Genomic DNA, 22,915 nt, shown 5'->3' on the forward strand with positions numbered 1-22,915 from the left:
ACTCACGTTTGTAACTCCTGGCTTTTAGGAACTGTGTTATTTTCTTGAGCCTTCCTGGGATTCGTCCCTCTTTACAGAACTTGCTGCAAACTTGGAAAAACACTTAGCCCGCTGTGCCGCGGCTCAGCAGCATTTCAATGAGCAGAGAGGGAGCTCGAGGGGCCGTTCACCCCACCCACCTCAGTACAAGTCACCCCCAAAGACACACACCTACCTCCCACAACTGAGCCTTGACTTCAGCTCAGACTAGAAACCAAACCCCATGGCAACTCAAGTATGTTAATCTTGGGGTTCACCTCCCTTAATAGCAGCCCTTATTCATAGGACTTGCAAACCGTCTAGTATTTTGTACTGCCTTCATTAATTATTTTTGCTTTCCAACAATGCAAACCAAAAACCTCAGAACCTGGACAACCAGCAACATCACCCTTCAAATTTTCATTGCTTACACTCAGTTATAAATCTTCTGCCTGACAGAGCTTTCACAGGACAAGAGATTTCTGGAAAAGGAATAGGTTTTCATTATGGGATGTATTCTCTATTCATTGCATATGTGAGATTTTTAAGGGACAAAACCAGCCTGTGCATTTATTTGAAAACTACTAATCCTCGCTTCATCTTAATTTCTTATTCTTTGCTATTCAGAGATGACATTTTGAAGAAGAGAGAAATAAATATTTATTGCACTTCTTAATAAAGGAAAACCATAAAAAGTTATTAATAAATCATGAACAGCTTTACTAATAAAAAAATATAGGTCCATGCCAAAATAACCAGCCTTCACACATAAAAACCCAGCATGCAAACAAAACACAGGAAACCTACACCTGCTGCAGGAAGTTGCAGGTCAAGAGTCAGAAAACTTCACATTTGGTAAAGCCACCTAAGCCTTTGTTAATTTGTGATTTTTCTCCAGGATATTTCAATTCTTTGGTACAAGATGTCATCTGTTAAGGCCATCAAAGGACTGGGAGCTCTAGAAAAAACTCACACTAATTGTTTCTCAAAAAGCATTGACTGGTTACACGTAGGTGCTAGAAATAATCTGAACTTTAACCACTGCAATGCTGGGAAACACACTTTTCTTCCAGCCCTTTTTGTTCCCCCAGCAGACAGTACTTGCTGATTCTTCTTGCTGGATTTAGGCCATTTCCAGTTGCTGACCCCCCACCATTAGTCCATTAAAAGGGGGCCCTAATGAAAACAGCTTTCTCAAATCAGGTTTCCTTCCTGCGGCTGTTCCCCACACTTACACTCACAGATCTCTTCTCTGTTCTCTTTTTCAGCCCCTCCTGAGGGCAGGGTTCAACATTAGAGAGGCAAGTCACATCAGGAGCATACACCAACATTCAGTGAAAGGCACTGGTAGGACAAAAGAGCTTGTTTTCCCTTACACCTTTTGGAGAGATTTAAGAGCATCTTCTCAGCAAAAAGACATCCCTACACATGCCCCATCTGACTGACTGTCAAACAGACTAGCTGATTCCTGTCTCCCACCTTTCCCAAATTCCAAAATACTCTGTTACTCTAGAGTTTAACAGGATCTATCAATTATTAAACCAATTACAAGCTGTGAATACTTAGGAGTATTCAAGCACTTAAGGAAGAAAGAAGAAAAAAAAATAAAAGGATGAGGTTATCTTCTCTAATTTCTGCTTCCTGAGTCACTACCCAGGGGTCACTTCTGATGGGGACGGCAGGGAAGAGCAGCTCTCCTGCCCTGAACCTCACAAAGCTCTCAGGCTAAGAAACCAATGTGTTCTCCTAAAAGATTTAGGATAATTCTGACATGTTTTTGTGTTATAAATATAGGACAAATGTATATAAATCTAGAATTAGATAAATGTGGAATACACAGTTACATTACTAGGACTCCATTTCCTCCACCTTTTTTCCCCTTGTTCTTCAACCTGTTTGCTGCAATATTCAACAATTCTCTTTGACTCTGTGGCTTCCATCCATGTCTTTCCCCTTCCTGCTGCTTCTTTGTATCTCTGTTCCCTTCCACTCAATTTACCATCTTTCTCCATCATCCGCATCTTCAAGGCCTGCATGAACTCTGCCCCAGCACCCGCCCACTGCCACTGCTGCGGGCTGTGCCTGCCCTCCACCCAGGCTCCCCCTGAAGGCCTGCAAGCTCCCAGCCCCCCCAAGAGCAAGGCTTCCACAGCCACATTACACCCCCGCTGCTACATGCTGCAGATCCTTGGTTACATGCTAAACACATGTCCCCGGCCAGCTCATCCTACACATGGTATAAACACCTACTCCCAGCCATGCCCCAAACGCACACAGTGTCCCTGGTGCATCTTTCACCGCATTCCTCCACCCTCTGGCTCTCATTCCCTCTTGCCCCCTGCTCTGCTTCATCCTAAGCAGATCAAGCATGGCTTAATCATCTCACAGTGGTGTGAAAAGGCCTAAAAAATTACCGTTTTGCAATGCGTGCATCAATCTTCAAGTGAAAGCTGTTTACATGTGCTACACCTTGTCGTCAAACTGCTTTCAAAAATTCAATGTGCATGCCATTGGGGCAAGCAATATGGAGCAGTTTTCTCTCCACTTTCCCCACCTAACCTTCAAGCTTTTTTCCTTGTCTCTTTCCATCCCCTTGAACAAGGGAGAAACCAAGTGTAGGAACCTTCTCTATACAAAGCTATATTTTATAAATAAGTATACACACACATTGGTTCAGGTTGACTCCAAAATATAGCCGAGATAGAAATAACCAAACACTATTTTATTTTGTTATGCCTTGGTAGAAATGATTTTACACTTCAGTAACTTGAAAAATAAGTCACGGTGACCAGCAAATGTCTTCTACCCTGCAACATGCAATCTGATGAGCAGAAGGCAGAGTGCAAAAGGCAGGTATCACTTTCTGAAGATAAGTCTCCTGACAGCATGCCCCTAATATCCATGCATTGAGCAGGTGTTTGCCATCTGATAGAGAACTCTGAGAACAAGATAAACTAGAAAGCTTAAGGCTTTTTTTGCCATCTCATTTTATTTTTATTCAACTACCACTCCACATGTTGCTATTTAATTTCCGTGGCTCAAGGTTTTGCCCCTTTAAAAGACCAAAAGACTCTCTCATCCTGAATTAATCTTTCATTCCTGAAAAGCACTGGACTGAATCTCCTTATTTCCCCCTGGGTACACCAAGGGTAGTGACAGCTGATCCTTGCATGCACTGCCCAGTCAATTTTTATTATGCTCCTTCTGAAGCCTACAAAACCTCTTCAGCAGTGAAAGCACTCTCAGCACGAGGGCACTGCACAAACACCTGCTAAGAAATAAATGCATGAGATGAGATAATGGGTGGGAGGAGGAAAGAGGCCATAAGGCGCAAAGTAGCTCACAGGAACCAGAGGCAAGAGACCAGTCCAGCTCCTGGCATCTCTGCCCTGACTTCCAGAAACTGGGTGAGAAAATAGTTCCTGCAACCCAGCTTCTTCCCCACATTTGGCCTTCCTTACCCACTAGTACGGCAAACAATTATTGTATTGTTTACATTTTATCTACACTGCAGCAGCTTGAGGCTTCGGTCCCAAATCAGCTCCAGAGTACCAGGTACCGCAACCGTTTATCACCTGCACAGCAAACAAATGCCAGTCGCCTGCACCATGAAGTGGTATCTCAGCTGGGACCTGTTGATGCACTTTCAGCTGGCACAGTATGACATGGGAATCCTCCCTGGGTAGCACCACGGTTTAGCTGCCACAAGATGCTTCCTCACACCTTCCAGTCCATGTGGAGGGGAAGCAGGGAAGAAAAAAAGCAAAGAGAATGCACCTTGAAAATTGGCAGCAAGTGGTGTATGGACTGGGAACAGGACTAACACACACACACACAAAAAAACCTCCACCCAAACAAAATCCCTGTAAATAAAGAGCAGTCAGATCCAAACCATTTACAGTTCATGATGACCTTGGACAAACAAATCAAATGTTTCTACCAGTCTAAGTTAAAGACAGCCAAACCCCTGACGTAGCCAGGTCCATTCAACCTCTTAAAAATGGAAGACTTGGCCACAGAATTCTATAAGGTAAGAAAAACAGGAAAAAAAAATAATTTTAAAAACAACATTTCTGTCTTACTTGAAGATTCAGAGAAATGACACTGCACTAAACAAAGCCCAACCCTCCATCAATGCCCTGCTGAAGGCCTGGCTGCCCCCAGGGAAGAGCCGGGAGGGCCTCCCCCCAGGCAAACCTCTCCCAGTGAGCTCCCAGCAGGAGCAGAGGCTCCAACAGAAAGGCCCAGCATTTGTGATCAAGGGATAGATGGCGCAGGGCAAAGCCCAGGCTGACAAACAGGCTTATTCATTTGCTTGCTGTTTATTATGTATAAGCACGGTGCCATCTGCTTTACTATACGCTTCAAAAGGCCGTAGCGGCGAGGAAGACAGCCTGTTTGCCACCCTCCTGCTGTGGTGGGGTGCACGGAGAGGCAGGCTGCCCCTGCCCCCAGAGCACCCGTGCTGAAGGGGCCAGGGTGCAGGGCAGGCAGGCGGGGACACAGCCGGGGGAACGAGACCAGAAAATGGCTGGGAAAAGCGGAGCGCTTTCATCCCACGTGGCCCAGTGACTCGGGGTCCCATCACAGCCTGAGCGCTGGCACTGCCAGCGAGGGGGAGCAGGGAGACTGTAGAGTCGGGGGGGGGGAAGCGGGATTGCCCCCGTGCTCAGATCACCTGTTAACCTGGTTGTAACCAGAGCATCACACGAGCTGGACAGTGCTTACCGGCACACAGAGCTTGGCAGCCCGGCTGCTCCAGCAGTCTTAGCAAGAGGAGGGAACCCACATCCCTGCAACAAAGTCCCTGCTTCCAGGGCTAATTCTCCTTCTTCTAAAAGGGTCATTCCCCAGACTGAGGAAAACTACTGGGTGGCTTCAAACAAGGAGACATGACAACCTTAGGGTGCCTTGAGGTTGCCACCAAATGCAACAAAGCTGCAGGCTACTGGACTCTTCACTAAATATCCACAAGCACATCTCATGTGGTTTGGGGGATCCCAGTACTAGATCAATCACTCAACCCATCCCACTACTGATTACTGTCATCCTCTCCCCCATACACGCCCAGTCTGTGGTTGGTAAAGCCTCAGTGCAGCCCTGTGGAATCAAGTGCTAGAGAATTTCATATATATATATATGTATATATATACACACACACCCCACATAACTGTGAAACACCCCATCTGCTCACGTTACAACACTTTAAATGCATGCAATTAACTGAACTGAAATGGCATAAGAATCTGGATCAGTCAGTGTCTTTTTCCCTGACTCCCACTATTTCCACCTTCCTCTCACCCTAACATATGGAATGCCATATGAATTACTGAATGGATCATGCTAAAAGTGGAGGCCGTAAAACCTATTTTTAATACAGATTACGCGAGGGGTATTGTCAGTCCGTGGTGCAGCATTGTTTGCCTTACAAGCTTGGTCTGTCACTACTTCTGGCAAGCCCCACTTCCAGTGCTGACAACTAATCTCCAAACTCCTAAATATTTTTCCTTGTGCTCTGAAATAAAACTCAGTCTCCTCCTGAGTTCCTTGGCAGGAACTTCGCAGGAATAACAGGTCAGGTGAAAATTAATGTAATGCAGTTTTTCCAGCCTGCTGCTAACTTCTGAAGTAGCCATGAGATGCCAACAAGGATGCCCAGTTTTCACTGTCAAAGCTACCAAGGTATTTATTAACCACATACATCAGGCTGTTAACCTGAACTTCCATGAAACGCCAATGAGACACACGTAAATTGTGCATTATCCCAAGAAACAGCTAGAGTAGTGTCTATACAGGGTTTTTTGTCCTCCAGGAGGGTACAACTTTTTCATCCCCTCATTGAAAGCCCCTCCACCCTAAGGAGCCACAACAACACGGACAATGTCTGGAGCAACCTGGTTTGTTTATATACTGATAATTAAATCCTGATGCAAAGCTAGGGAGACTCACAGTACAGATCTATCATCAGATACACACAAAAATACAAAATCTCTTTTACAAAGCCATGAAGAGCTCCTACTAAGCATTTTGAAGCCAAGGCAGGTCAGGTCAGACAGGTTATTATTAGCTCTGAGCAGCCCATACATCAAAGTTAGCATACATCACCTGAAATCACAATGGTTATCATGAACTGCATTTTCTCCTACCCTTGAAAATCAATTAAACCATTACCAATCTCATCTTTACAGCCAAATGCACCATCAGCAATGCAGACTCAATCCAAAACCAATGTCAGATAAACGGTTTCAGGTGAGGTCACAGAGAATGTAGAGGGAACATGCCAAAAGAAAGTGATTTCTGGACAGGAACTCCTTCCCTTTTAACCCATACAGGCCCATCAGAATTGGGCTCCACTGAAAGCATTTTCTTCCACAACAAATTTAGCAATTAGAAGAAAAGCAACTCAGAAAAACACATACACAGAGGACCACGAGAATGCAGTTTCCAGAAGTGATGCTCACGTTTGCATATTAGATTTTACCTGAGGAAACACAGGTGCTGCCTAGGCAAAATGGGACGCTGGGACCAATGCAGCATTTCCAGCTCTGCTGGAGACAGACAAGCCAGTGGTTCACAGAGTTCCCAGCAGTTAGGGAAGGGAAGCCGGAGGCACTGAAGCAGCTTTAAAAGTGTTTAACAAAGCAGAAACTGTAACTGATGTGTCATAAAGCACTATCAATTACCATGAAACTGTTACTTCATTTTAATGTACCAACAATCTAAGCCTGCTTCTTCAGGGTACCACCATTTCAGCAGCTTAGAGCTTCACACTTAAAATGTTTTCATATATTTCCTTTTCCTTCAATGAAAAAGAAATTCCCAGTCGTTCCTTCCTGGTTACTCTCTGCAGGACTCTGAAACTTCAGAAACGTTCTCACGCTTTTCCCTGCAACACTGAAATTTGTTGGCAGGGCTGTGCCTTCTTGTTGCGTATCTGCAGCAGATAAGGCTTTCACCCTTTACATACAAACTCCCTTTCTTCACCACCACTCAGTACTACACACATTTTATTTCACTTTCCTTGATGTAACCACAGATCAAGGGGTCTGAAGCATTTTAAAGCAGGGCTAAGATCTGACATGGACGAGGCACTCATGTAACAGAATAGAGATACCTTGTGCTCCCACAAAAGTTGTTTCCTCATTGGATTGGTACATATAAAAAAAGCATGTTTTTATTCCTCCAGAGGAGGCAGGGAAAAAAAGGTGGGCACCTATCTCTTACGGTCAGTTTGGCCAAACTCAATTGGAAAGGAGGCCCAAGCTGAGAGAAAACCACCAGGAAAAGCCAGCAAGAAATTAAAACCTCCAGTAGCAGTAGGGCTCAGGAGAGAGAGCATGTCTGAGATGGAGCCCAAAGAGAGAGATACCCCAACCTTGGTGGCCGAGGCACTGCCCTCACTTGGAGCGGCGCCTCACATCCAGCCAAGCCCTCGGTCTGGTCGGTTGAAGCTTCCCCAGCCCATATGTTCCTCTGGCTCACAAAGCATGATATGCTATGCCTTCATTTTGGCAGGGGTAAGAGAGGGAGGGAGAATGGGGCAAATCACTTCAGAAGCTCTTGGCAGGCATATGAGTAACAAAATAAAGGCAGAAGTTACGTAGAGCAGGCCTGTGCTGCCAAGTGAAGTCACAAGTGGCTTGGTTTAGATCTGAGGGTTTTGGGGTTTTTTTAAAATTTTTATTACTGTTGTTATTATTATTATTAGCATTTGGCAAAAGGAGCCAGGAAATACCTTGCTGGTGATGTCTGATTCTCCCAGCACAAGCCAGTTTGGAATGCTGAATGGCTTACCCTGAAAAAGGGAGAACCACAGTATTTCCAAGCCCCCAACTTTTACTGTCATTTAATTAAGCAGCACTGCAACAATTTTGGGTTTGTTTTTATTTTAGAAGTTGTTACATGATGAGAACAAATCCTCCCAAGAATGTTCACTTTTCTCCTCCTATTTTAACTGGATATGGTCTCAGGGAGAGAGAGAAATTTCCAAACATACACACTGATGAAAGTTGAGTTCAATCTAACAGGAAAAAGCCTCTGTTCAGTTAAAAGCCTTATAAAGAAAAGAATTCTGAAAGAATCCTGTCTTTCAGATACGTAAACACAAACCCAGAATTCACTGGTTCATCTGAAAAGTGAAATTCATAGTCCTACTACAGGATATAAATAACTCCCAGTCAAGCCAACGTGAATGACTTGCTCCCTGACGCAGCAGAACGTATGGTCTAACAGGGCATCTAATTTTGAAGGAACCTGTTTTTAACTTCTGGGCAAAGAAGAAGTTTAAGCTTAAAGAGGCTGAAAAATTATGTATGTTACTTACAAAAAAAAAGGCCCAGTTTAGCCATATATAGAGCATCAAATTCATAAAACACTAAGCAAGCCACCTACAAGCCTCTTGCTTGAAGTGAAAGCCAAAAATACAGCTCTCTCCTCTGACAGAATATACCCCTCCATCTGTTTGCTGCTTCAGGTCAGATTAAATACTGCAGCTTCCTAGAAAGCTAAATAAACTTTACCTAAAGGGACCCTCAAAACACTGACATGTGACTTTGGCTGGCTTTCTTCCTCCTCTGCAGAGTCTGGAGCCACAGAGTCCTATGCCACTGCTGAAAGACTCACCACACTCCCTGAGGCAGTGCTTCCTCTCAGCAAGCGATCAAGCCAAATGCTGTATCTTCATCGTGTTACCTAAAAGCAGTTGGATGCTTACCCTGGGTGGACCCCAGGACCAGATTTCTCCATTTCTGCAAGTTGAGTTTTTTTCAGAAGCCTGGCTGCTGCTACACTTACGTTTCACCCAGTCACAACGGGGTCCCATTTGCACAATCACACACAAAGCGGCGTTTTATACTCCCTTGAGCACAAATGGTTCCTACGGTCAAACAACCTTTAATCCAACATCCTGATGCCAACATCATGAATCAAAGTAACAAATATTTGGATAAATACCATTACTGTGAACATTTCACTGACATACTGTTGGAAAATGAGTGCTCCAAGTCTTTTGCTTGAAAGCACAGGACTTGTGTCTTCTCAAATGATGGAGAACCTCACGGTTATCATCTACCTGGTCTGGATGGGACACCAGCACTCTCCTCCCAGCACACCACACACAAAACTTGCAATAAGCCAACATTCAATTTAAACCACTCATCTGTGCCTGTCCTAGTTTGCCAAGATGCATGTTACTTCCCCTTTCCAACCACTACTAAAAGCTGATAGCTGTTTACATCACTGCAGAGAAGACTATTTCATAACATACTGGATTATTGAAGCTTCTTCTTCAAGAAGAGTATCAGCATAATACTGTGACTTTAAATGCAAAACTAATCTTACTGAAAACTCTCCTTACTTAACTAAAACTGTAGCAGATGCAAGCAATAAAACTTGGGGGTAAGAAACATGAAATACACTTATTGAGGAGGATATTTGAAACAGTTTCTTAAACATCCTGTATAAATATAGCTGCTTCAGAAGCAGCTCTTATGTATGTGTGTTTAAGAAACTACTGTTATTTCAGAGATAGCATCATCATGTGCTTTACAAGGCTGCATGCCCAAATTGGCTCTGTTCTAATGTTTTACGAACCGTAGAAAATTCATTGTTGTTCATTCTTGTACCACCATAAATTCTTGACAGAATCACAGCTCTGATAACCAGCCATTTATAGATTGCTATTTCACATGTTGGTCTCACCTACCCATTTTCTTATAGCCATGGCTGACAGAAACCACAGGTGTAGGCTCTATATGGAAGCAGGAATAGCTAGATTTATAGGCATTACTAAACCAAATGAGAAGCCAAGGATGAACAGACCAAGGGAACCTGATGTGTCATAATATCTACCATGTCACATGTATCTCCTGGGGTTAGGAGAAAGATAATACTTAAATAACAACACCTACCTGGTTCTTCAAAAGCACCAGCCAAGCACAAGCTGGTTGATGACACCAATAACCCCTCAAAGTGTATAGTCACAAACAGGTGTCAAGCCGACCAAATTACTCGGGAATATTTGCTAAATAAACACGAATCATTCTGTTGTAGCAGCCTTTTTCATCCTACACTTACATGTGACAGTTGCGCAACTGCACCAACATACGATAGCTCCCCCAGCTTGCTCACCCCAGGACACACACACTTCCTCTCACTTGCAGAGAGTAAGGTTTGCTTTTGAAGCTCAGACTCTCACAGGCACAGTGATGCTGCTGCAGCCACGTACACATGCACCAGCAAAGCCTTTAGCCCAGAAGAGACACCTCTGTAAGCAGCGCGCTAAAGCAGCCCTGTCATTCCCTCTGTTATCTCCCCAGAGTCCCACATAAGACCATGAAAGTTCTGTGAGAAATTCACACACAAACAATAAACGAATACATAGCACAAAGTAACTGGCTTAAGTAGTCACTGCGTTGTCACCCAGCCTACTTACTGCTAAATCACCATTCCTTTACCTCTATGGTAGAGCGAGGCGTGTCTACATATAGAACAGTTTGGGTTGGAAGGGACCTCAAAGAGCATCTAGTTCCAAGGACATGTATGAAGAAAACCGAAATATATACCGGATTGTAACCTGGTGCAAAACTCCTAATACCCGAATCCAGGCAGGTTTGCTATATGGCAGAAATGCTGTACTTGCATTATAGAAAGACAAGTTTCTCAGTGACAACCAGGTGTTTGCTCATTTACATGCCCACCAGAGCTGGTGCCAGGCTGCATGACAAGCAGCAGGACAGCCACTGTACCCAGCAGGCCACGATGGTGCAAAGTACCACGTTTCTTCCTGAATTGAATGCAGTTCTACCGTTTTTCAACTCTTTCTTTTCCACCTCTCTTGTCCCTCTAAGCTGAAATATAAAAAACTCTGGTTTGCCAGAACTGCAGGGAAATGCAAGGACAAAAGCATGTTATTCACAATTCAGAAAATCTTGTCCTCTGAATTAGAAGCAGCCAAAGGCTGAATTCTCAAAGGCAACTTGCTGCGAGTACTTGATGTGGCCAAGGATAAAGCTGACAGGGCAGAAAAAAAAGCTCAGATTTAAGTAATCAATTGCTGTGCTGCTGAACCAAATGCAACTGCAGACAGGACTTCAGAATATTACAAGACACATTTTGGTTTCACTTGTGTATCAGCAGCATCCCCCTCCTCACCTGTGTCATACAGCTGCAACTCAGCTCAGCAGAGCTGCCAAAGCCAGTGCAGCCTCTCCAAAAAAACCAGACTGATAACCATTTCTCTGTGAGGATCATTTGGAGTTCATTCCCTTTGGCTACCCGGTTTGGTGCAGCAATAAAAACAACTGTACTTCAGTCAAGCAAGACCTATAAAAAAAAGACTAGAGTTAACAAGAGTTAAGTTCAGATAATACCGAAGAGAGATGATTAAAGTATCATATTCTAAGATTTACAAGATTACTGTACAGAAAAGAGAATATGTGCAAGAGATATAAAAAACAGGCCTACCAAAGCACTAAAAATCTAGGTAATTATTGGAAGAAATTTTCTATCAGTAAGCACAGTGAATCAGAAATGAAGGAGCACTAGGACGGGTGTATGCACTACATCCCTGAACCACAGCCAGGGAACTGGGGAAGGAGCTCTAACTTCTGGCTAACCAACTTCCTTCACCCACCCAAATACTTACTTGCAGTTTTGACAGCTCCCAACACAGCTGCTTCTCCTCTCCATTATTGTGATTTTCAATTTAATACACCATAATTTTGTCCTGCCTCATTCCCTCTGAGCTAATGTCCTGCTGCTAGGGGCAGCAAAGAGCCTTTCTGCTAGATTTTAACCTTCCATTTTCTGTGATGTGCAAGGCACCATGGGGTGCATATTGCTACACTGCTGAAAGTTTTAATTCAGAAGCAATCCCATGAACACCTTCTAGGCACTAGCGCACTAGCTGGGTCATCTGGTGAGAAAAAACAGCTAGGAAAGCACAAGAAAAAGACAATATATGCCATAAAAAGGCCAATCATTTCTTCAAGCGGCAGGGTGCTATTAGATGACAAAGTCTTGTCTCCCTTGTAAAGCTTGTCGGTAGTAAAAGGGTCAGAGGCAGCTCTGTGCTGATTTCATTCCAGCAGGCAGCAGCAAGGCTACACCAACATGGATCTTGCAGAGCAGAGGTACTTTGGCTGGCGGGGAAGAACCACCACATTGTTCTCCCAGGGCCACCCTAGGCGCTGCAAGATCTCTAGTTAGGGTCACGTTCAAAGGCACCGTCTGTCTCTGTGCCCTCAGCTCTGCCACGGTGCGACTGCTCCTTACGTAAGATGCTCCCCAAGTCAGACAGAGAAGCCCTTTAACACGCTGCTGTTCCATCCAATCCGCCTCCCCGCAAAGAGTCTAATGAGGGCTGTTTTCAAGCAAGGTTAGGAGGAAAACAATTATCTTTTTTATTTGTATGAACACAGAAAGTAATTGAGCAGAGTACGGAGGGGTGGGCAGGAGGGAAAGAGAATGTGTGGCCTTTTTCCTCCTCCTGCCTATAGGTCTGAGCCTTAGAACTACTGGGGTAAATACTTCCGTTCAGTGGAAGTATCTGAAGTGGAAGAACATGAAAAGAAAGTGCAAGAATAAAACCTCCACAAAACTTTCCTGCCTTTTTCCTCGACTGTTTAGGGGGTTTATTTGGGTTTTGCCACTCTTGCCCCCCAAATCAAGGAGAAACTGCAATGAAACTGAAAATTTTTGTCCAACTACAAGGTTTTCCTTTCCTGAAACGTCTCACATTGAACGAGTCAGGCCAACATGAACAACATTCTTGTAGGGAGTGTGGAGTTAATAATTTGCTTAATGGGGAAGGATTTGATTTGCCTCTTTCACATCCAGGCTTAGCACTGCTTACATGGCTCGCCAGCAGTACCAAAAACCCCAATCCTGCAACCACCAACAAACTCATAATGGTGCTCAATTGCCCTGCAGAAGTGATCGTCTCTTACAATTTTGCATTCTATATCATCTCTTTACAACTACAGCTTCTTCTATTCTTGTGCTCAGCCAGGACCAGGCTTCTTACCAGCACCACTTTGGTGGAGGAGCAATCCTTTCCCCATTTTGCTCACTTGTTGCAAGGCCTGACCCGATGCTGTGGTGCCCTGTCAAGGGAACAGTGCAGGAGTACGCTAACCCACACACAGCCACCCCAGCACCATCTGGATCACAGGGCTGCTTCCCAGGAGCTGCTCCGCTTCCGCGGCTCCCTTCCCTGCCAGCAACTGCCATGGCTGCAGCAAGGCAAAGCAGGCAGCTTTCTAAAAGGGATTGATGTCTCAGCACCAACTTGGCCCAATAAGCAGAAACCAAACACCACTACAGCTCTGCCCCACATGCTGCCATCCTACCCTGCACCGAACGAGGACTGCCGCAGCGCGCAATGCTGCAGATCTGCCCTCTGCACTTTGCACATGCTTTGACTCGTAAGCCTCAACCAGCAGGCACCACACTGAAAACCTCTTAGTTGTTCTGTTCACAGAGGAGGTGCTCCTTGTCCACCTATGCTTGCTTTGCTCCCTCGGCACAACAAGGTATTCCACCCGAGTGCTTTTGTGAGCAAGTTTATGGTAGCTTATACCTATCAAGCCAAAGATATTACTGCTTATTTTGATAGCAGCAGTGCTCAGGAAACAGCTGAGAATGGGGCAGCATTGTACCAGGTACTGTACAAACACATGGCAAGATCATTTATATAGATACATAGGTGTTGTACAGTATCAAAGTTTGTGTGGAAAATGAGCTGTAAAAGCGTACCACAAACAAACCTCCCAGCAACTCCAGGACCTCTTCTTTGATGTGGTAAAAATGTTGCTTTGCATGAAGTTACATGCACCTATTTTAATCTGGTGGGAACTTGTATAGCAGGAAAGATTTCAGAATTTGAAAATGTTGGTATTACTGAAAGACAGAGGAAGATCTATGTCCCAAAGAGTTTGCTATCTCAGTCATCATTAAATATCAAAGGAAAAGCGAACAACCAAACAAAAAAACAACCTTCCTTCATTTATATAGTATAAATACAAAATATCTCTGAACAGGGACTATTACATTAACTGCCTCAACTTCTGTTTAAAACAGCAGATTTTTTAATTATTTGAGATGACTTGGGCTAGAGGGCAAAATCCTAGATGTGGCACAGAATCAGAATGTTATACCACGATTTTTTATTTGCTTGTTTTTAAAGTATCTCTCGTTTTAAACACAAGTAAAACAAAGTGCACAATCCCACTAACACTTGTAAATAACATTAAAAGGTTAGTATCCTGGTGTGATAACATCAGTTTGAAAATTTATTGTAAGGGATGGATCATAAACATGATTTTGAATGGTGATATTGTATGAACTCACTGTAGGATAGAATAATGACATCCTCAATGTGTATTGTGTTTGTCAACATCTTGTAATGCTATCCTGTTATCCACCGACACCTTGTGAGGCTGTGGACATCCTGTTATCTGTCGGCATCCTAACACCCAAGGAGGAAAGACAGATAGCAAGAGCTGATTGAAACTGGTAACTCACCCAACTCAGCATTTTTTGGCAAAAGGTGATAAGTACACCTTGAGGAAGACCTACGGCCTTCCTCCCAAAGACCACCACCCACATCCCGAGGACCCCTGCCCACAATTCTTGGAAGAATTTGTGCAAGCACAAAAGACTGATAAGCTAATTAACATATGAAGTGAGAGTAGGAGGGTTTAGGTAATGACTATGTATAGGCATTAATTGAATAGTCATTGTTTTAGTCACTAAGAAATTTTGACTTTGTTTTTTAAATCAATGGAATGATTTCCTTCCTGTTTTAACATTTATATAAATGTCTCTGGAAATGAAAAGAACTATTCACAACCTTGAAAGGATGGATTGTCTCCAGAATTCTGTCCCGTTGCCCACCTATACTAGTTTTCTACTCAAGGCATGTTTTAATACTGACTAAATTATCCAAACTCTTACCATACTATACACACACAAAAAAAAAAACCCAAACCCAGAAATCATGCCTTCTGGTAGCTTTTCTTTCCATAGTAAAATATGTAAAAGCAAAATATCAATAATGTCTTTCACACAGTTGTTGTAGCAGCTGAGCACTGCATGAGGTCCCCTTCATCCTGATTTCAGCAGAAGTTCCTACAGCATCCTTTGGGATAAAATTCTTAAACATTGAGTTTACAAAGCATTTAAGGATCTGTATAACTTCAGGCACTTGGGCAATCCACCCTCACTTAGCACAGCACTTAAGCACTTACTGTAAATCATGTGCTTGGTGGCTTCACTGACTCAAGGCTTTAATGTTAAGTCTTTACAGGACTATCCAGCTTCCACAGTGTGACTGAAATATGAAGCCAACAGCTCCAGAAGTTACAGACCAAAATTGGCTTAGCTTTTTGAAGACAGTATGGTTAGCAGATAGCGTACCATAAGCCTATTATGTGCAGTACATGAAAAGCTTTGATTGGGATCAGATGTTGACAGGTGTCATTGACTTGCTGTTAAAAGAAATAAATGTATGTGTTTTTAGTAACAAGTAACCTTTGGAAACCAGCAGTAAATACAAGCACTCTTCAGGATGAGAGCAGGACTGAGCACAAGGCATGTAGCAGCAGGTTCACTACTACATACCTGAATCTGTGCAAACAGCATTGCAACTTTGCATCTGCTATACTTTTCAGTTATGGATTAGTCCCAGTTTTGCTCTAGTTTATCAGCTCTTGTCACCATGGCAGCACATCTAAAACTACCAGATACTTACGCCTCTCCTTTCCCTTCCTTCAGCCCACTTGGAACAGATTTGGAGTTGTTTATGTTTTTTATTTAGATGTCTCCCCCACATGCACATCTCCAAACGCTGAGTAACTAGAGGTGCTTCAAACAGCCAGGCTCTTTATTTTGCCCTCTGCAGGTCTCAAGGTTAATGGTCTATATGATTTACTTCTGGCATTGGTTCCGGCGTGCAAATTGAGCTCTGTGTCAACTACTTAACAGTTTTCATCACAAGCCCACCCGAGTCATTGGCAGGCTTGTTGCTGATTTAATTACTGCTGTTCCCATTCATCTAATCAACAAAAACAAAATAACCCTTAATATGAAAAAAAAAATATTGGCTCTGAAATCCCAGGTATCAATCTTTGGTGTATCGACCCTTTATCACCTCGGTTTGGAAGTTGCAATAGGGTCCAAAACAATGATGACTTCTCTGCACCGGTTATAATACTTTTTTTTTTTGCCTCAGATGAGCAATTTTAAAATCTGTATTTATTAACCAAGAAACACTGTAGACAGGACAGCAAGATATTTCTCTTTCAGAGCCACCCAGTTTTTGCATACACAGAAGAAAAAGCTAACTAGGACACAACAGAGCATTGGCTGAAAACTGAGCCAGCAAAACATGCAGGCAGGACCAAGCTGTCCTTGGAAAGCCCCAGAGGAACAGAAGATAGTAAGCACATGGCTACACCATCAGCTAAGAGCCTGCCATCAGATCAGACTCACCCACCATTCATATTGTAAATCCCTGGCTCATGCTAAGAGGATGCTTCAACCCAAGCTCTCTGAACAAAGAGATTAAACATATTCAGCATCTTAGCACAGGCCCAGACTATTAATGTGGTCCAGACAGCTCTGGCATGGGAAAGGCAAAGCAAGCTACTGACATTCCACTAGCAGATTGGAGAAGATGGCTCCACTTAAGCACGTGTCAGGTGCTTTGATCCAGATACAAAGCCAGGCTTTCGTCAGCCACAGTTAGGTCTGAGGTGCTGCAGCCTACCCTGTATTTCACACTGCAAAAACACCCAGAGCTAAGAGGTGCAAGAACTACTATAAAAAGGCAACAGTTTCATAGATCACCATGATGAAACATCAACATCTGTGACTGGGTCCCAGCAGAGGGGAGGAGAAGACAAGGAGGAACTTGAGATGAGGTAGCTCACACACTGGAAACATCCCAAATGAAACAGACAGACAGAAAATGAAGGACAGCACAAAGCAAACTGCTTTATAAAAAGCAGAAGTCCTTGTGCATTCCCAGAAAAGAATCACAGACTAGTTGAAGTTGGCAGGGACCTCTGAAGATTGTCTAATCCAAACCCCTCTGCCCAAGCACGGTTGCATTTATTCACATCAGCAAATATTTGTCCAGAAGCAACCCATTTAAAATAACCCTTTGGTCCAGTTTAATTAGAAATGCAATTAAAACGTCACAGTCCTGCCTGTTAATCGGTCAGGTCAGTGGATGTTAGTCCTTTCCCACTTGAAAACACAGATTTTCACCTTCATTACGAATTGTATTGCAAGCCTCTGGGCTTTACACAGCCCTTCACTAAACTTGTACCTTGTCTTGAACTTGACATCTGAGACACTACTTTGATGCATTCCTCAGGAGTACCCTAAAAGTATTTTCTGCTACAGATAAGAGTACAAGCAAATGAGTCAGCACACCCTGGGTGTGAACTTGTGTTGCTCTTTACTCCCTGTTCATTTTTCTAGGTGTGTTAGGAACAACCCCACTGCTGTCAACTGAATTACATCAAAGAAAGAAAGAAAGAAAGAAAGAAAGTGCACACAGCATTCTAAATGGACGACGCAGTATCATGTATTATAGCTTGCATAAAACACTGCACAACATTACAGGTTCACAAGAACATGAGTGTTCTGTGTGTGATTTATTAAACCATACTTGTATTCCTAATACAAGAGCAACACAAAAAGAGGATAAAAGTCTTCCATACAAGTACAAACCCACCCATTCTCTGAAGTCCTGCTAAAGCTTACACTAACACTCCACACACACCCATTAAAGAGATCAGGAGAAAAAAAAAAAAAAAAAAAAACAAAAGAAAAAAAAAGAAAATAAATGGAAAAGGATGTAAGACAGAAGTCTGAGATACATAGCAGGTAAGGAAATAAAAAGCACACATCCAGGATTGTGATTTTTAGAAATCCAGGGATCAGTTCTCAGTCCCAGCTTCATGCCTGTGCCACCTCATATTGATAAAGAGCACTTGCTTTAGCACAAAAGTCTCCAGCAAAACAACTGCCACTCGCCCGATGCATATCAGGAGAGCAAGGCTATGGCTTGCATCGTTGCTGAGAATCTTGTCTCCTCACATAGGTCTCATCACCGCATTCCTTGCTATAAGACCATGCATCAAGCCTTAGTGGCCCCTGGCTGACATTTGGTGAGCGTCAGAGAGGCTTTCCCCACTCCTGCCTGGAAAGTGTCTTGAATTCTTTCTTGCTTTACACAAGTAGAGGACAAGAGAGATCCCCTGGTGACTTGAAGGGTAGAAATGAAAGGTAGGGCTCAGTATTATTAAACTGAAAGGGCAGCTGCCTAAAGGCCAGAAACTGGGTAGATAAAACAACTCATGTGGGTGAGTCCTTGCAGCATCACTTTGGCAATGGTTTTCTACCATTGAAAGGCACCAGGAGCTTTGGAGAATGCAATGACTCAAGGCCTTTGGCGTTTCTCAGTTAGCTGAGCCAACTTTAGGACAGCCTTAAGAGTATTGGTACAAACTGCCTTCCACCCACAGAAGCACAAGACATTTTTACTTCCTCTGATATTTCTCAAGCCCCTGAAGAATCTGCCTCAACTTTCTTGTCCACACCTGCATCCATAGAGGTCTCCTGGATGGATCCCACATGCTTCACCTAGAGCACTCATTCCCCTGCCTCACGGAGAACATTAGAACGAGGGGGGGGGGGGGGGAAGAATCACAGAATGGTCAGAGCTGGAATGGACCTCTGGAGAACATCTAGTCCAATCCCCTGCTAAAGCAGGTTCACTTAGATCAGGTCACACAGAGTCACATCCAGGCAGGTTTTGGACGTCTCCAGAGAAGGAGACCCCACAGCCCCTCTGGGCAGCCTGTCCCAGCGCTCTGTCACCCTCAGGGTAAAGAAGTGCTTCCTCACATTCAGATGGAACTTCTTGTGATGCAGTTTGTGCCCGTTGCCCCCTGTCCTGCCGCTGGGCACCGCTGAAAAGAGCCTGTCCCCATCCTCCTGCCACTGCCCTTAAGGGATTTGTGTGCACTGATAAGATCCCTCTCAGCCTTCTCTTCTCCAGGCTGAACAGGCCCGGCTCCCTCAGCCTTTCCTCACCAGGGAGATGCCCCACTCCCCCCACCATCTCTGTAGCCTCCGCCGGCCCCTCTGCAGCAGTTCCCTGTCTCTCCCGAACCGGGGAGCCCAGCACCGGGCACAGCGCTCCAGATGAGCCTCACCAGGGCAGAGCAGAGGGGGAGATCACCTCCCTCCCCTGCTGGCCTCGCTCCTCCTCATGCCCCCCAGGGTGCCATCGGCCTTCTTGGCCACAGGGCACACTGCTGGCTCACGGGCACCTTGCTGTGCACCAGCACGCCCAGGTCCTTCTCTGCAGAGCTGCCCTCCAGCAGGTCAGCCCCAGCCTGGGCTGGTGCATGAGATTATTCCCAAGGACAGGAGTTGGTTCAGTAACATCCCTTCTGCACAACCAAAAACCCAGAGCAGAAAGCTCTTTAAGCAGACAGACAGACAGCAAACAGCCACATTCACACCTGAGAGTTCTGGCCATAGCCTAGAAAAAAGTTCATATGTAGGAGTATAACCTTAACCATACACATAATCCCCTAGAGTCTATTTACAGGCTTGAAAATTAAGACTATACTTGCATTATTTTTCTGGAGGGAGGAAGCCTATGATTTCCTAAAGTGATGGTAAATAGCAGCATTCCAAGGCAACTTTATTTACATTATTATTTAATGCCCACACTCCTCAGTTTAGCACTTGAAAAATACACACATTTAAACAGTCCACCTGTGGCACTAGCTATATGATTGATTTAACATTTTCCAGTCATCTATGGTTATTCAAGTGCAAAATGAAATCAGAATAAAAACACAACAGAAGCAAACACCTTTGGAGTTCAGAAATAACAAAAAGCCCCTCCTGTTCTTGAAGGTATTTTCCACTCACACCAAAGTATTTGTTGCTAGAATGAAAGCAAATGAGGCCCTTCACCCCAAAGCTAACTTACAAAACAGTTCATGGGGGGGAAGAGAGACATAGGAGGAGAGATTCAGAACGGAAGTGTCATCTTGCTGATAACTATTGTTTCTCTATCAAATAGTTTCCATCAGTGGGGACGATTCACAGCAAACACCACTGCCAGCCTACCCACAGCAGTATTTAGTCAAAGTGATGTTGCAGCTCTCAGGAATAACATGCAATAACCATATGATTTCCTGCAATGAAATGTCAGCCCCAGTCCAGCGCTAGTGCTGTGAAGGCTGCCGCTGTGCCCAGCGAAGATCAGAAACACTCCCTCCAACCCCCAGCAACGCTTCAAAGCAATGGTGGCACCTTGTCAAAAGGGCAGAAGTCACACATCAAATCCACCACTCTAATGATGTGTTGTCATTGTAGCACAAAAAAAAAATCTGCCAACGTTTCATGTGAAAAAGGGCCATTTCAGCAAACGTTTTTCTGTAATTTATTTTTTCAAAATGCATGGCAGCATTTGTGCACTGAAAGCTTACCAGTATCTTAGTGGCTTGAGGGACCAGTACCCAGAAACCTGAAGGCAGATCCACAGGTGCTTCCCCTTTCCAAGATCAGACAACCAGATGCACTCAGGCTACAGCAGTCAGGTTAATAAACATTTAAAACAATCTACAACCACTCAAGACACAAATGTAATGGGATGAAAATGCAACTGTTGCTAGATCTGACTTGTACAAACTGTACTTCAGATGCCAAATGACTCCTGGGGCTAAGTTCTCAGCATCTTTTCTCAACTATCTATGAGAAAGCAGGGTTATTCATCTTCCTAATTAAGTATCTCATTACCATACTGTGGGCACAAACCGGGGTAACTGTTTGCAAGCACCAATACACATCCATGGTCCCTCAGTTAGGAAACCCACACTTTGGCCTGTGCATATGCTGCATTCTTCTGCTATTTTGCTTGCTGAATGTGCAGCTTTCTTGATCCAGTCCAAAGATGTGGTTTGCAAAGTCGGGGAGTGGTGGAGCATGCCTGAAGGCCCAAATCTCCAAGTAAGGCCCCAGTGCTCCGAAACTGACAGTATCATCTGTGAAACAGTAACTGTCACAACATCATCTTGCTTCTCCTCCTTTTATATTTCTAGGAATCTGGCTATCAGAATGCCTTTCAAGCACAGTTCCTAACATCATAAAGTCATAGCTCCAACCCACTCTCCTGCATGATGTTAACTGTTTTTTGAAGAGTTCCCAGATTCCTAAAGTCTTGGGGAAAGGTTCAAACAGGCTGACACTGGTTTTAAATACACACATGCCTTTCAGCATGATATTTCTGTAAATGCTGCCAAGGTTTCCATTTATTTTAATGTAAAGTGACTGTTCTAAATGGCTCCCCTCTCACATCTCTACCCTCCTGCGCTCCTACTTGGATCTCCCTCCATTTCCTCACTCTGCCCATACATTCAGACCGCCTTCACTGACACCAGGCTTTAGATTGACTGATTCCTCTTGCACCCTCAATGTAAAACTCCCCAGCTTTATTCACCAGTCAAGTGACTTACCAGGCCTGCTACTGCAACTACTTACGTGCTCACGGATGCTTATTCACATGAGTAAGGTGGTACATCAATCTAAGTGTTTGCAGTGTCAGGAACAAAACAATTTTGACTACAGTAATATAGAATTACTTGGACCTGGCTTTAAGTTGGCAACAATAACCAGGGCAGCCAAGGCTTCACTCTTGTCTGTTCCCTTCAGCTCATGCTGACTTTATGATGTGGCTCAAAAGCTTTAATTAAATGTGATCAGGATACATGTTACCTTCATGGCTTTTGTTGGTGCCTTTTAAAAACTGTAGCCTGTCTGGGTGTACAAACCAATACAGAACCACTATAGTAACAGCTTGCCAAACAGAAAATTCCTTTTTCCCCCCCCTTTTTTTTTAATTTAAAAAAAAAAAAAGGAAAGAAAAAGGTAGGGGGTGGGTAGTGGGGGCAGGCAGTAAAAATAGAACTGGCTGGAAACCAGAGACCACAAGAAGAGCTGGCTTACAGGAAATTGCCCTCATCAGTTAACTGGATGGGAAAATTTTTCCCATGTATTACATGGATCGTGCAGAGACAGGATGGTTTTCCACACACACAGAAAAACATTATCACAGGACAACCTAGCTTGCGATCTTGTATGCTGGGAAGAAAGGGAATGGAGAGGCTTTTCCTTTTCAGTCCATACCAGCAAAGCAGAAGGTATCCCAGAAGATGCTTTGTCCACTGCATTAACAACTTTCAGTTACTGAGATTTAAAATAAAAACATTAAAATGCTTCAGCCAATATAAAGCATTGCAATAAAGTAAACAAAACAGTAACAGATACACCACAAAACAGAGGTGAAGGGCCCCTGAATTCAGCGGTTCTACTCATATGAGGGAGCTTTATTCATAGTAATAATGTCTTATTTGTTCAGGTCTTTACATGCTGTTTCACTGCAGAAGTATTACGCCTATTTTCACTGTGCCACTCTAATTGAGCTTAATAGCACATTACTTAACAAAGGTCTACAGCTACAGGCAAAGCTTACCTATTGCCTTTTAATACAAAAATGCTACATTTCCTAACCTGCCAATACGAGTGGTTTTGTCACAGAATGAGCAAACATTTGCAAAATTGTGGCTGCTATTGCATGATAGAGCCTGAGCCATGAATGAACAAATAGCTAAATCTCCTCCCAAACAGACAGCTTTTGTGATGTGCAATCATAATCACAATTTGGCTCTATCGTCTGGCTAGGACTTCAAGCAGCTTTTTACTAGTTATTCCTCAGTGCTCCACAGGCAGTAAACTGCAGGCTTCTCTCAAAAAAATGCCGAACTATTCACTGACAATTTGCTTTTGTTTGTGAAACCAGTTCTCC

At 43.8% G+C, this 22,915-nt stretch overlaps 1 protein-coding gene across 32 annotated transcripts in view; it reads right to left on the reverse strand.

Moving 5' to 3' along the window:
* MAP2 (microtubule associated protein 2) overlaps positions 1-22,915 on the reverse strand; it is a 242,159-nt gene that overhangs the window by 150,841 nt on the left and 68,403 nt on the right. Inside the window, exon 1 of one of the 32 annotated variants that reach the window (XM_080398380.1) lies at positions 6,500-9,932. The exons of 30 other annotated variants lie outside the window; for them this stretch is intronic. The gene's annotated coding sequence lies outside the window, so the exon portion shown is untranslated. One more of the 32 variants, XM_080398348.1, reaches the window with a different exon arrangement.

This window comes from Falco punctatus, assembly GCF_963210335.1.
Source record: "Falco punctatus genome assembly, chromosome: 8".
NCBI classification, from domain to species: domain Eukaryota; kingdom Metazoa; phylum Chordata; class Aves; order Falconiformes; family Falconidae; genus Falco; species Falco punctatus.